At 34.5% G+C, this 15,393-nt stretch overlaps 1 long non-coding RNA gene across 1 annotated transcript; it reads right to left on the bottom strand.

Moving 5' to 3' along the window:
- Positions 1–4,775: 4,775 nt before the first annotated feature.
- LOC118484317 lies at positions 4,776–7,649 on the bottom strand. The gene is made up of 3 exons (XR_004873307.1): positions 7,523–7,649; positions 6,440–6,523; positions 4,776–4,947 (listed from the first exon to the last, which is right to left on the bottom strand). It is a non-coding gene; the product is annotated as an uncharacterized LOC118484317 (long non-coding RNA).
- Positions 7,650–15,393: the final 7,744 nt, after the last annotated feature.

Raw genomic sequence — 15,393 nt, 5'->3', positions numbered from 1 at the left:
AACCTTAGCTTTGAGGTTGCTTTTTTAAAAGAATAAAGATAAAAGTTTCTGTACAGGGGAAGAATATAATTAGTCCGCCTTGGATAAAAACTTAAAATTTGTTGTTGCTACCACTAAGTACGGTGGCAATTTAGTATTTTTATCACGTAGTTTTATATTTCTCACGGATTTGAGACCGAAAATAAACAATCACAAAATTTGTGACCATCTAGCTACGATATCGTAGTAAATATATAAAAATATGCTAACTTTAGATTTATGTGGGAAATGGGTAGCTAATTTGCTACCGTATTATTTTGGTAGCAAATTTTGGTGTCAATTGCTTAGTTTTCTAGTAGTGAGTGTTTCACATTTCAAGCCCACCAGGAGAGGTGAAGCGTAATAAAAAAATTAAAAGTAAGATGTACATGGAGGTGTAATGGGGCTTGCTGATTGGCTCGAAATTAAAACTAATACCTTGAACTGGGCCCATTTCCTTCTCAACTTCCCCCTGCATTTCACGAAGCACTCCTGCCTCCTCTTCAATCTCCTTCAATCTCTTCTTCATATCCTCTAAATCCTAATTTAACAAAACAACACAGCCAAAACACCATTATAACCCTAAAATCCTAAATTAACAAAAAAAAAAAACACAACCAAAACGCTAGTATAACCCTAAAATCCTAAATTAACCAAAAAAAAACACAACCAAAACACTATTAAAACCCTAAAATCCTAAATAAACAAAACAACACAACCAAAACACAATTATAACCCTAAATCCCTAAATTAAACACCACTTTAACCCTAAATTCGTATATTAAACATGTTTTAACCCTAAAATCCTAAATTAACAAAACAACACAACCAAAACACTATTGTAACCTTAAAATCCGATATTAAACACCACTGTAACCCTAAAATCGTATATCAAACATATTTTAACACTATAATCCTAAATTAAACATTATTTAACCCTAAAATCCTGAATTAACAAAACAACACTGCCGTAACACTATTATAACCCTAAAATCAAGGTTCAACTTTAAATTACACGCATCTAGAATCATCAACCAATCATATGTATATACACACATAATAGAAACAGAAAACAGACTTTTGAGTTATTGTGTTGAATGTCCTCTGTTTTGTCTCTCGGCACCTTGAAAACAAATCAATAAACTACTAAAACGAAGATTCAATGTTAAATAATGACAAAAACTCGATGTATAATTGAAAGTATCCGTGATCTAACCTTGATTTGAGAATTAATTTGAAGAGGAATGATGGTCGGCATAGAAGAACGCTAGAGCAGATATTGTGAAACCCACCTGTCTCAGAAACTCACCTCAACGACGTCGATAAGGAACATTCTCTTTCTTTCTTCTTCATCCGGACTTGTCTCAGAAAATGGGAGACGTAGACCAATCGACGGCGCTGAGCAGACAACGCCATAGGTCCGTCGTCTTCATTCTTCATTATCCCCTGCTTATGTGCTTATGTCTGAGAACCGTCTGAATTAGGGCGTCCAGAGAAACGGCTGATTGAGATTAGGGTTTGTGAATCCATTAGAATTGCCCTTTCCTACAGATAATCCAGAATCGTAAAAAAAAATCCAATCGTTCTTGTAGGGCAGAGGATTGTGGTTCAGAGTAATCTCAAAATGGAAGGTTTAGGGTTTGTGATGTGAAGATCTTCAGGGTCGGCGGAGAAGAAAGCGAGAGACAGAAACCCTAATTCGACGTTCAAATGAAGATATGGATGAAGGAATCGTACCTAAGATGAAATCAAATCTGCACAAATGTAAGGAGAAGGTTCTGATCGTTTCATGAAAGGAAAGAGGGATAAAAAAGAATTAGTATGAAAATAAGAAGAAATAAATATTGATCTAAATATACAAAATCAAACCTTTTGAAGGATGGTGGATGAAAATACGAACCTAGGATTACTTCCTGTCAGTCATCGTTTGAGAAGGATATGCGAAGTGATGAAGACGCTGAAACCCTAGTTGTGTGAAGGAGAGGTGAAGCGCAAGCCCCGTAAGATTCAATTTATACGGTCAACAGATTATAACCCATATTATCTAACCGGGTCCGCAAAACCCATCACCAAAGGGGAAAAAATAGCATTTGAGCGGGAAAACACTAAAATGGAGTCCTAGATGGATGCACGTGTCCTCCTTTTATTAGGTTAAGAAGATATAGACTATTAAGTAAATTAAATGCAATTAATAGGATTTTTATAGGTTAGTGCATTTAAAACAACCATAAATTTTGGTTTTAAAATAGAACATATAACTAAACTTTAGAATATATATAGATAACTCAACTTCCATCTTGTTCCATTTAACCCCTCATGTTTGCCACTTAACATAATGTGCACTACTTCCATCTTTTAATAATTTTTACCATACATTTAACTAGGTTAAATAGCCTAGTTATTTATTTCATGACGTGTCATATAGGAACACACCACAAATATAAACATTCGGATTTTGGGGCGTTACAAGTCTATCCCCCTTAAAGAAGGTTTCGTCCCCGAAACCTTTCTCATTCTTAGTAGACCAATACTACTCTTACTTTTTCATATATCCATTCATGATGTTCGATACAACACGAATACATTCGGGATCTTTGCCAAAAGTCTTATTCATGAATAAATATAATCGTACAAACCTAAGTCTACGGCTTGTTTCTAACTTCCTATTTAAGCATATTACATTCATATATTTACTAATCGAAATAATTCGATTTATTTCATACTACTCATACATCATATGCTATCTTTCATTTTGTTCACTATGAGCCATCCTAAACATTCCATTACTATCATTACTTCTGATTACCTTTAAGCTCTTAGGAGGGGTCGATATATTATCATACGCATACTATAATCATTCAAAGACTTATTATTACAACTAAAATCACCCTTCTTAAACTTACTTATCCGTACTTAACATGAAGACTAAGCATTATTTCCATGGTTACTATTGTTATTTATGCCATGCGTATCTTTTATACAAGGTCTTGTTCAAATGAACATGGCCAACAAGCCGAGCATCAAGGTTATCATTTCTTAACGATACTTGCCGTCTTGTATATTCTATCAGAATTTCCACAGTTACGAGCATTCAAGTTCAGTACCACCCGACGATCATTACGTACATTTTGAAATTCATTCCACATTTTGCATTACAGTTTTGCATATCCATCTCTAGTCGAGTCATAACCTCCTACTAAAGCTACAACCCTTTTTATACATACCTGACGGAAGTAGATCCCATTGATCGTTATCCATACCTTACGATGATCATTCCTTTCCGATTAGTGACTTTGTGTGTCCATTCATCAAACTCACCTATGAGTATAAACTTAACAAATCATCACATTAACTATCGAGTTCAAATAGCGATCGCCATCTGACCTGTATGACCCATTTATCCTTTCGACCATTCTTGTATGCAACACATTTGCATAAATATATTCATATATATATATATATATATATATATATATATATATATATATATATATATGAAAGTTTAAAAGTAATTTGGATCATACCACTTAAGGAATATTTACTTGTTTGGTCCGTAATTACTTACGTATTCGAATATTTTCATTCTCGTCATTCTTTCGTTCATTTGCCTTACATTTACTTATGTGACTTGTTTGACGCAAGCATGGTCAAGCTATCGACTTCTTCTTATGTAGACTGGTTTCGTCTTTTATATCTTAAATTTGTTTCGTGGATTCGAATACGTTATTCATACCTTCTATGTTTTGAATCCGTCTCGCAGATTCAAACATTGCATTCATATCTTTCATTCTTTGAATCCGTCTCGCGGATTCAAATATTTCATTCATGCCTTTCATTCCTTGAATCCGTCTTGCGGATTCAAGCATTGCATTCATATCTTTCATTCATTGAATCCGTCTCGCGGATTCAAACATTTCATTCATGCCTTTCATTCCTTGAATCCGTCTCGCAGATTCAAGCATTACATTCATATCTTTCATTCCTTGAATCCGTCTCGCAGATTCAAACATATCAATCATATATTGTTGATCCGTACTTTCTTACATATTCAACATTCCTCATTCTTATCACTCACACTTTTCACTCTTACATAGTACTCTCAATCTCCCGAGAGTCTTACTACCCATTTCACCCACACGTCTACCTGCTACCTAAGTCTATCGGACATACCTGTAACAATTATCACGGTCTCACGAACGTCATACGTTTCTTGTGTACTGGCCAGGTACACAATCCACATACTAGTTTCGTGTCTTCGCGTAATCGCCACCTTATGTCCGTAGAATTAAGTTTCGGCACGTGTAATATTTTCAAAACTTCTTTACCATGTCATTATTATATTTCATTTAAAATATGCTTTCACTTGCTTAATTATACCATTTCATATGCCCACACGTTAAGTTTACGTACCTGGGGTCAATTCGTCTTATTACTTGCCTTGATGCCGGTCCTAGACCGCATTCACGGATCATCCTTTCCAAGCAACTATGCTTACCTTACACATAACATATTGTTAGTTTTATTCATGTGAATACATACATACAGTCATACACATTTTCATTCCATTTCTACCTTTAGATCTTGATCGAGTCAAGGATTGTACGGGTTCCTTATCACAAGAGCACACAGGTTTGAGTCCAAGTACCTATCCTCTCGTACTTGATTCTGTCAAACCGGGGCTCTGATACCAACTTGTAAGACCCTAAAACGTATTTGACAAAAAGTCGCAGCGGAAATTCGTGCCATAAAATTTCTTTCATTACAAACATCTTGACCTACTTGTAAGTTCATTTTAATATGTATCTTTTACAAAAACAAAGTGTAAGTCCTGCTTACTAAAGTACATACTCAATTATTCCCGTACAATCTATCTTGTGACTCGGTCTTCGATCTCTACTCCTCATGATAACCGCCCGTGATTCGTATAACCTGCACTCACCACATACATTCATCACATTAGTACACAATACATAAATAAGATTCAATCTCATACACTTCCCAATGCGTTATCTTTCTAACTTTAAGCATTTCATCTGCGTATCCATGTTCTGGTGAGGCTTCAATAATGTACCTGCATTACTTTTCATTCTCAAGGCACACTATTAATAACGTATTACTCGACGTATCTAAATCATGCATACATACATTCTTACATGCATACATACAAATCTACATACATACATTCCTTCCTATGTATCTACATACATGCATACACTCATACGTACCCTCATATATACCATATACACATCTACATACGCACATACATCACTACGTCTCTACATACGTTCATATACACATACGTATCTTCACATATACATAAATACACGTCTACATACTTACATACATTACTACGTCATACACGTCTACATACTTACATACATTACTACGTCTCTACTTACTTGCATACACTTATACGTGCCTTCATATATACTTAAATACACGTCTACATATGTACATATACTCTTACGTATACGTTCAAGATCTTACATACCTTTTATATATCCATACATTTAATTACATGGTACTTAGACTTAGATTTATAGCCCATAAACGTCAAAGAACGATCAAAATCATGTTTGGGAGGCGCATAAGTTAAAAGGTGTTCTGTTGAACTCCTCTTATGTTAAGATGTGTTTCTTTTGCACTCCTCTTAAGTTAAGACGTGTTTCTTTTGCACTCCTCTCAAGTTAAGATGTGTTTCTTTTGCACTCCTCTTAAGTTAAGAGGTGTTTCTTGCTGCAGCTACGTTTCGTCGTCCGTATGCACTAAAACGCGCATAACTTTTGAACCGTTTACCCGTTTAACCTCCCGTTTCTTCCTACCTGCTTGTAAATTCACATTCTATCATATGAACTTGAAATCCAACATCCGGTTTAAGGAAAATATTCACTTAAGCTCTCGGCTTTATATATCCACTTTCACTTATTCGACCCGTTCATGTTTTCGTCAAACTACTCATTTGTTTTAACCCAAAACTTACTTAAACGTTATAACTATAATACTTTTACATTATCCGGGGTTCGTACTTGGGATTCATGCACCCAATACCCGGTATGCGTTAAACCTACTCATGTCATTCATTTATACGAAAGCAAACTTTGTTAATGCAATTTCAAATGCGAAATTGTTTGTCTATTAACCATGACTCACAACCGAGTCTTTAGACTATCAATCCGCGTCTCTGATTCTTGGTTAGCGTACTTATGTACAATTCTACCCATACCCGGTTATAGTACCGTAATCAATTACTTATACAACCCTTCCAGTATAGTAATAAAATCACAATTTTGACCCATTCGGCCTACTTAACGTAAATCATCAATTTCATACAACCCTTCTTATTTGACTTCAATTATCATGCCTAGTTAACTAGAACATAACCTTACTTAACAAACTAAGAAGTGATTCGGAAATCACTTACCTCATGCATCCGTGTTCATATCCGTTTCCTCGCTACTTCTTGACCCGTTAGCCTTCCGTGCTTGATTCCGTCTCGACATGATTCCTATACTTCCATGTCATCGAAATCACATTCTTATTAGCATACATAATTGTACATGTTAACGATCATATCGATTGTATATTTCACATTTTTTACTTTCATTAGTGACGTCTAACAAGCATATGACATATAATCCAATTCATATCCTTTCAACCTCATGAAATTCATCATGTAATCACAAATAACGCATATTAACATAACATGTACCATACAACCTCCTATAATCCTACCTTTATGACAACAAACCAAATTATGCTTCTTATGCGTAGTTGACCTTCAAAAGTCAACAGTTCATCATACAAACTTTCGGCTAATCCTCATGTATCCGTATCATCATTTGTGCTATATCAATGACACTATATACATTTCTTACCTACAATGCAAATAAGCTTACAACCACATGATCACCTAGTGATATTAAACACAACGTACAAGTCCTTAATGCATAGTCTTGACCAAGACATACATTCAACCCGAGTTCTTGAATAAGTTCCATCTAAAGCACCTTCTTCACGTTAGTATACTACTAATTACATCATTACCTAATCTCAATCATATGTCAAGCTATTTCATACGATCTCACATATTAACTTTACTTAGACATTTCATCATACACTTGGTGTGCGTACACCATTTAGTGCATATTGTACAACTAATTAAAGCACATTCTTCCTAGTTCATCCATGCATTAACATAATCTTTCACAAATCATTATCATAACCAAGCATCATATGTTTTATATCAAATTATCCATCTAACTACTTTCTATAACACTATTCTAACATCAACATTACATAGTTTATCATAAATCTTCACTAAACTTCATCTTCTTACAATTTCTAAGTGGGTTTTATCCCAACTCATCGATACAATCAAAATTGCACATAACACAACTTCTATATGATGATTCTAACACATGCCTAAACTCAATTTCATACAAATTCGCGATTTACATCAAAACCCACTTCGTGAAAGATCACCAATCTAATTTTTAAGGCATACCTTATGATTCCCTTGTGATGGTGATCATTAATCCATGTTCCTTCACGAATTTAAGCCATGAATCATCCTTCAATTTGGTGATTTAGTTGAGTTTAGGGTTAGAGCTCTTTGGAGCTCCTGAACATTCGTGAACACACACGAAGTGTGTGTTTGTGTGTGTTGAACTTTCATTTTAATAACTCAACTTCCATCTTGTTCCATTTAACCCCTCATGTTTGCCACTTAACATAATGTGCACTACTTCCATCTTTTAATAATTTTTACCATACATTTAACTAGGTTAAATAGCCTAGTTATTTATTTCATGACGTGTCATATAGGAACACACGGCAAACATAAACATTCGGATTTTGGGGCGTTACATCTAGGGTTGAAAACTGATTACTAAGATTTTTACTTAACCCTAACTCGTTAAGTAGGCTGTTGTAACGCGTTGGGCCCTAGCTAGGCTTCGGAGAAACTGGGCCGGCGAAGCATCTGTTTCGTCGAGGCGAGGATGACGAAACATCCACCTGTTTCGTCATATAGGTCACGGCAAAATTGTTTGTTTCGTCGGGCTCATTCAGGTTCAAACAGTTTAAGTTTTATCAAATGATTTCATGTTATATCAACAAACATATAACCGCAATAAATCACAAAACAACTCATCATATTCCGACACGTGTACAATTACAAGGCAACAATCAAACAACTAAACAGTTAACGTGAAATTAATGCGACGATGAAATCTTGGAAACTCGAGTTGTCACATTATCCCCAAGTTGAAAGAAATTTCGTCCCGAAATTTAGCATGCGGTTATTGAGGAAGCTAGTTGTGTGGTGTAGTTTACTGGTTTTCCTGGGGTGTCATAGGGAGGATTGCTTTAATAAAGTTGGTGTTGTCCGCTTTACCGATCTATTTTTTCTCCATTTATAGAGCTCCGTCACAGGTTTTGAAGCAACTTGAAAGTCTTCGTAGAGTATTTTTTTTGGGGAGGGACCGAGGAGGTATCTAAGATGTCTTGGATGGCGTGGGAAAATGTAATTGCTCCGATAGAATACGGGGGGTCGGGTTTCGGGTCTCTAAGGGACACAAACTTGGCGATGCTAGCGAAGTGGTGGTGGAAATTTAAGACAGAAAAAGACAGCTTATGGAGGAAAGTAATTTGGGCCATCCACTTTAATTCTAGATTATGGAATCCAATTCCTGCTAAACTATCAATTTTGGGTCCATGGAAACAAATTGCTTCTGTTTCATCTAGAATGTCACCTTTGGGGATTGATTTGACGAGTGCTATCAAAGGTTCGCTTCGAGGTGGGAAGGAGATTGCATTTTGGCTAGACGTTTGGGCAGCGCCGCAGACATTACAGGTGATGTTTCCGCCTCTCTTTTTGCTAGAAAAGGATAAATGGTCAAATGTTGCTGATAGAATCCGGATCGATCCTACTCGTGTCAACTGGGTATGGTCTTGGAAACGAGATTTGTCAAGAGTATCCGAAGTCAGCGAATTTGCTCAGCTGACCAATATTTTTCGGTTGCTGCTAGGCAGGATTCGTGGTCTTGGAGCTTGGATCCAACTGGTCAGTTTAACATTAGTAGTATTCGGAAATCATTGGCTTCCCTTAATCGAGTTCAGCCTGATTACGTGGTCGAGTGGAACAATTGGTTGCCTAAAAAGGTTGGGTTGGTAGCGTGGAGAGCTTGTAAAGAACGACTGCCGACCAGAGAGGCTCTACATGCGAGAGGTATTACGGTTCAGAACTTGAAGTGTATTTTGTGTCAAGAATATACTGAAACTTGTAATCATCTGTTAGTCTCGTGCGGTTTCGCTCAAACAGTTTGGCAAGTGGTATTTCAGTGGTGTAAAACGCAGCCGGTGATCGCTTTTAGCATACGAGATATTCTAGATGCACACAAGATTTTTGGTGGTTTGGTAAAAAAGAAGAAAGCCTTTCATGCGGTGTGCTTAGTCACATTATGGACCATTTGGACGTACAGAAATGATTTAATGTTTGTAGGGAAAGCAAAGTCTATCACTGCCATTGTGGAAGAAATAAAGGCGAAAAGTTACGCATGGGTGAAGTACCGATCGAAGGAACAGTCGATGTCATGGGAGCAATGGAGGGGTTTCGATGTTTTTTGAAGTTATGATTCATTAGATCTGTTTGGTTTGAATTTGGTTTATTTGGTGACTCGGTGTATGTAAATTTTGGTGTTAGCCGCTGGCTAGATATTAATAAAAGAACTTTTATTGGACGTTAAAAAAAGGAACAATTTGCAAGGTTTGTATAATCTTTAAATATGTTATTCATTGTAGTTTTAATGTTTTAGGTTTGTGATGAAAACATGACAAAATGGAAAGTTTACGAAACTTTAAAATCAGAAAATAAAGTTCATGATTTTATTCAAAGTTCAATTACGAAGGCAATAAAGATAAACAAAGAAAAAAAAAACAAACATTGTGGAGACTAAAAACGATCATTATTAGTTTTTTTTAAGGAGAATTAATTGGTTTTTGTGATTATTTTTTATGATTTTAGGCATTTTTTCGTGATTTTTTGTGATGATATTGTCGTTATAAAATTAAGGGTGTTGTTAAAAGCAATCTCCCTTTATTTTTCAAATTTTACTGGTTGCAAACGAAGGTATTCATATAAATTTTATATTTCAAGAGAAAATTCGTAAGATTTTTAGAGTGTGAGAATTATGTCTAATATTTTTGACATAAATAAAATATGAATCGTATTCATGTTAAATGGTTTAACATGTTAACCTTACATGTTTTACACCCTTAAAATATGTGTTATGAGCTTGGAAGGTGTGGCGCCTGGAGCCACATAGGTTGTGCCATGGGCTTGAACACTACAACAGGTGGGCTCGGAAGGGGCGTGGGGCTCAGGGCGAGGGGCTCGACTGGAGTTAAGGGAAAGGAGCAAGGTTTATGGTTTATTTAGTTGTTAATATTAAATAATATACCTATCCAATCATATCTAATCACAACATCTCCTTAATTGTGTGAAAGATGAAAAAAATATGTGTACGCAATGCCACTTATCAACACTTAGTTTATGTTAAAGCCCCTTTATAGCCTCTTCTACCAAACACACCACCCATACTCTAAAGTCTAAACTAGTTAATAAAGGCAATTAAGGGAAAACAAACGTTCAGGAGAACTTATTGTTTTATGATGATTTTTCATGGTTAAAGTACAACTTATATTTATCTCTTTTAAAGGCAAAATTAATTAGCTGGTTGAATTAATGTGTTGGGTAAAAAATTAGGACTTATATAGAAAATGAGAATAGAGGGTCAACAGGTGAAATGCTTGTATTTCTCTTGAGAGATGCAGGTTCAACTCCCATTTGCTTACATTTCTCTTGAGAGATGAAGGTTCAACTCCCATTTGCTTGCATTTCTCTTGAGACCCAGGAAAATCTGGGTTTTATCCTTATGCCAAATGTGTTTTATCGGTAATTTCACTGTCGTGTCTACGGGCGGATGGGTTATCGGGTTTTCCCCAGAATTGGTGGTGGACTCGAGTTACTCTCGGAGTACTCCGTTTGATTCAATGAATGCCCTGAGAATGCTTGAAATTGATTCTGTTAACCGTTAAAAAAAAACAAGGGTCAGGAAGCAATTACATGAAAGTTGACTAAACTAGTTGAGAGATTGACACGTGGGATTCCTTGTCCACCTTTTCTACTAATTTTATATAGAAATATCAAAGATAATATCGGATTTTCAACATATACAAATCACATGGCACGAAATAGTATCATCCTGCCATTAGTTTAAATGGGTGGCCGTTCCTCTCATACTGGACCAACCAGTTTATTATTTTATACACACTTTAAAATTACGTTTTTGCCCTGGAATAGTGTTTCTCTGCCATTGGTTCAAATGGGCGGCGAGCAATACCCATTGGACCAACCAGTTTATTATTTTATACCCACTTTAAAATTACGTTTTTGCCCCCAGTTAAAATATACGGTTTTGCCTCAATTTCAAAATACGTTTACCCTTTTGCCCCAAGCTAAAAAATATGATTTCGCTCTCGGTAAAAAAATTACGCTTTTACCCTCAGCCAAAATTACGTTTTCGCCCAAGTTCAAAATAAAATTTTTTCCCTCGGCTCAAAATTACGATTTTACACCAGTTTATTATTTTATACCTACTTTAAATTACGGTTTTGCCCACAGTTTAAAATTACGTATTTGCCCACAGTTCAAAATAAATTTATGCTTTTGCCCACAGCTAAAATTTACGAATTTCCCCTCGGTTCAAAATTACGATATCACCCTCAATTCAAAATTACGTTTTTGCTCCAAGTGCAAAATAAAAATATGATTTTCTCCTACCTAAAAATTAGAATTTTACCCTCGAAAAAAATTTTGAGAGTGGGTGGGGTGGGGGGGGGGGGGTGGCATCACCTAGTTTGCATACATAAGCAATGAGTTTAAGATTCGAATGCGTATTGAGGAGACCATTTCTTATTCTTGTATTGGTTTGTCTATAGTTGCTGATGGTGTTTTGAACACCTATGCTTGCCTCATATTAATGCTTCATATCGGTTAATCCTCGTGATTACTGTTTGCTTGATTGTATTGTTTGACTTTAATCGATGATGGATTTGTATTGAATTGTCGCATGTGGGTTCATATTTAATTATTTATGCTTGTGTTTTTATGTTATGTCTATGCAACAAATTAAATATGGGTAAAGTTCTTGTACAAATAATCTTAACATACTAAACATACAAATTGAAGGAAAACTCAAAAAGACAAGGTGGCATTTTTGTAATTATCAATAACTATCAAAGTTACTCTACAAATATACCTAAAAAAACCTAACCACTCCCCCCACCCCCAAAAAAAACCTAAACCCCCCCCCCCACCCCCCAAAAACCTAACCTCCCCCCCCCCCCCCTCCAAGCTAAAATGCTAAAAACTAAACCCCCCAAAAAACCTAAAAAAATCTAAAAAAAAAAAACACACAAATTATTTTATTTTATTTTTTTAACATTTTTTATTAAAAAATCGCTACTTTTAGTAACAGCAAAAAAAAAAAACTTTTTTTTTTTTTTTTGCTAACGAAATGTAGCGATTTTTTAATAAAAAATGTTAAAAAAAATTGTGTTTTTTTAGGTATTTTTGGTTGTAACTTTGATAGTTGGTGGTAATTACAAAAATGCCACCTTGTCTTTTTGGGTTTTCCTTCAATTTGTATGTTTAGTATGTTAAGATTATTTGTATTTGATCTTTTGCCATTAAATATGTTAAAAAGTGAGAATTCAACTTTATAAAATGATATTATGTTTTAAATGTTTGAATAGTTGTGAGCATTAACTTGTGATAGTGCCTGGTACGTCTTGATTAGTTTAGTTAAGGATCAGACGATGGTGTGTCTTACATAAGTCGTAATCTTGGTTAATGGGAGAATTAATATAAGTTATGCATGTGTAGAGGATTGAACAATTTATGGATCACCAAGTTTACAATCTCATAACCATATTCTTTGCAATTCGGTATTGTGTTTTATGTCACTATTTTTTCATGCTTCTTAATTTCATCATTTTGTTCAATAACAACATAATGATTAAATTTGATTTTATAGTTTTTATATGTTTTTTTGTGAATATGATATATCTTACCATAACTACATATTTTATTTAGATTTTTGTAAAGAGGAGACTCATTCTAACCTATTAATAAGTTTAAGTAAACAAACAAAATTGGAAAATAGTTGTTGAAGGAGTCAAGTTGAATGGAACTATATAAAATCCGAAGTGGGCCTATCACCCTGTCCAAGTGATTAGTTCATAACCAGGCCTATTTTTACCTTCAGACCTTAGGCCTATTCATATATAGAACCCTGGGCCCATCCATAACTGGTTACCTAAAAAGTTTGCTATCCTAAAATCGAAGTACTTTTATATAATACTAGCTTACACACCCGTGTTTTACGGGTTGAATATCGAAAAAATCTAAATCATGACTTTTATATAATCCATATCACACAGTTAACAAATGTGAAAATATTATAATCTTATACATTCATAATTCATAAATTTTATTACACGGGTTGGGGAAATATAAACTATAATCTTATAAAAATGTGTAATACCGTTGATAAATGTAATAATGTTATAATCTTATGTCACGGTTGAATATGTGTATTGTTATGGGTATATCAATTGTTTCATAAATTTTAATATTTTTCAAAATTTTCTTGTGATAAATTTAATGTTTTTTTTTTTTGTTTATAAGATTTGTGCGAAAGTGGTATATTATAAATTAAAATCATAATATTATGTGTATGAATATATATCGTCTTTGTAATAACAATTATTTTATAATATTAGAAAGTTTGATATTTTTTAGGGTAAAAATTAATTGATATATATCTTTATGATAAGGGATTCCAAATGTACTTAGTCCTTTTAGTATTCTTTTAACACAGTTAAATTTTAAATTGAATCACTCCATTTAATTATTATTTCATGTCATTTAATCTTTTATTAAAAATATCGAATCTTAAAGCGACACGTGTCTGGAAACTCTTCAAATAATCCAGAATTGTTGGAGGAGAGGGACAATTTATAAATATGGGGGTTAAATAAAGTTGAGGGACTAAAAGTGCAAAAATGCAAAATTTGCATTTTCTGGAGGTCCCTTACGGACCGCAAGGGGTTTGAAAACCCTGAGCGCCCGAGGTTCTTATGGACCGTAAGACATCACCTTTTACGGTCCGTAATTGGTGCAGCTGATAGCAAAATGCAGCTGGCAACCGCATTCTCATCCTTGTGCCATTTGCACGAATTGTGTTATCTTCTTCCTCCTTCTTCCACCTGTTTTGACACTAATCAAAACATGGGAACCTTTGAGAACACTTGGCGTAATTCTATGCATCTTGATCAACGATAAAATGCATGCATGTTGAAACATTTCTTCACACCAATATCAATTCTCTTCTCATCTACTTTGGAGCTTGCTTCTAGACTTGAAGCCTCCTTTCCTGAGTTCTAAGCTTTCCTTCTAACACTAATAAGTGTTTCTTTTATTCCTTTTCATTTTATTACCTAGTTATTAGCTGAAAGTCAAGCAGTTTGACTTTTGTTTTGACTTTCGGTTCTTATCTTTTCTGTCAAGTTAAAGTTCAAATTGAACTTTCCCACATGATCATAATAATGAAGGTATTAATCCCATGCGATTATACCTTCTGGCCATCATGTTTAGTAGACGAAATGACGAGTCAAACATGTAAAAAATAAAAGTCAAAAAACGTATATTTTGTATTTTACAATATATGGATTTTTATGTATTAAAACCATAAGTTTTGAGACTATAGCAATTTATATAATATTATAAGACTTATTATACCATGTCCAACTCGTCATATTTAGTTTAGCATTCAATTCCAAGTCGAAAGTCAAACAGTTCGACTTCTGCTTTGACTTCCGATTCTGACCCGTTTGGTCAACCTTAAAACCCAATTGAACCCGACTACGTGAGGCATAATAATATAGGGTATAATCCTCTGTGATTATACCTTCTCGTCATCACGGACGAGAGTTAAAAAAAACGATATAATATTTTAAAAGATATAGTATTGTAACAGTAAATTATTCGAACATTATTGGAGTTTATCAAACAAATTATCGGCATAATATTTTAAACAATATAATGTGGAAACGGTATAATGTTCGAATCGGATAAGAGTTAAAAAAACATTATAATATTTTAAATTATATAGTATTTTAAACGATATAGTATTGAAACCATATAATATCCGAACTGTACCGTAGTTTATCAAACTTATTATCGGTTTATATTTTAAACGATATATTGTTCGAACCGGACGAGAGTTTATGACACTAAAATACCAAATTCAC

This window comes from Helianthus annuus, chromosome 11 (genome assembly GCF_002127325.2).
Source record: "Helianthus annuus cultivar XRQ/B chromosome 11, HanXRQr2.0-SUNRISE, whole genome shotgun sequence".
Lineage (NCBI taxonomy): Eukaryota > Viridiplantae > Streptophyta > Magnoliopsida > Asterales > Asteraceae > Helianthus > Helianthus annuus.
This window is presented reverse-complemented; position numbering and strand designations above follow the sequence as displayed.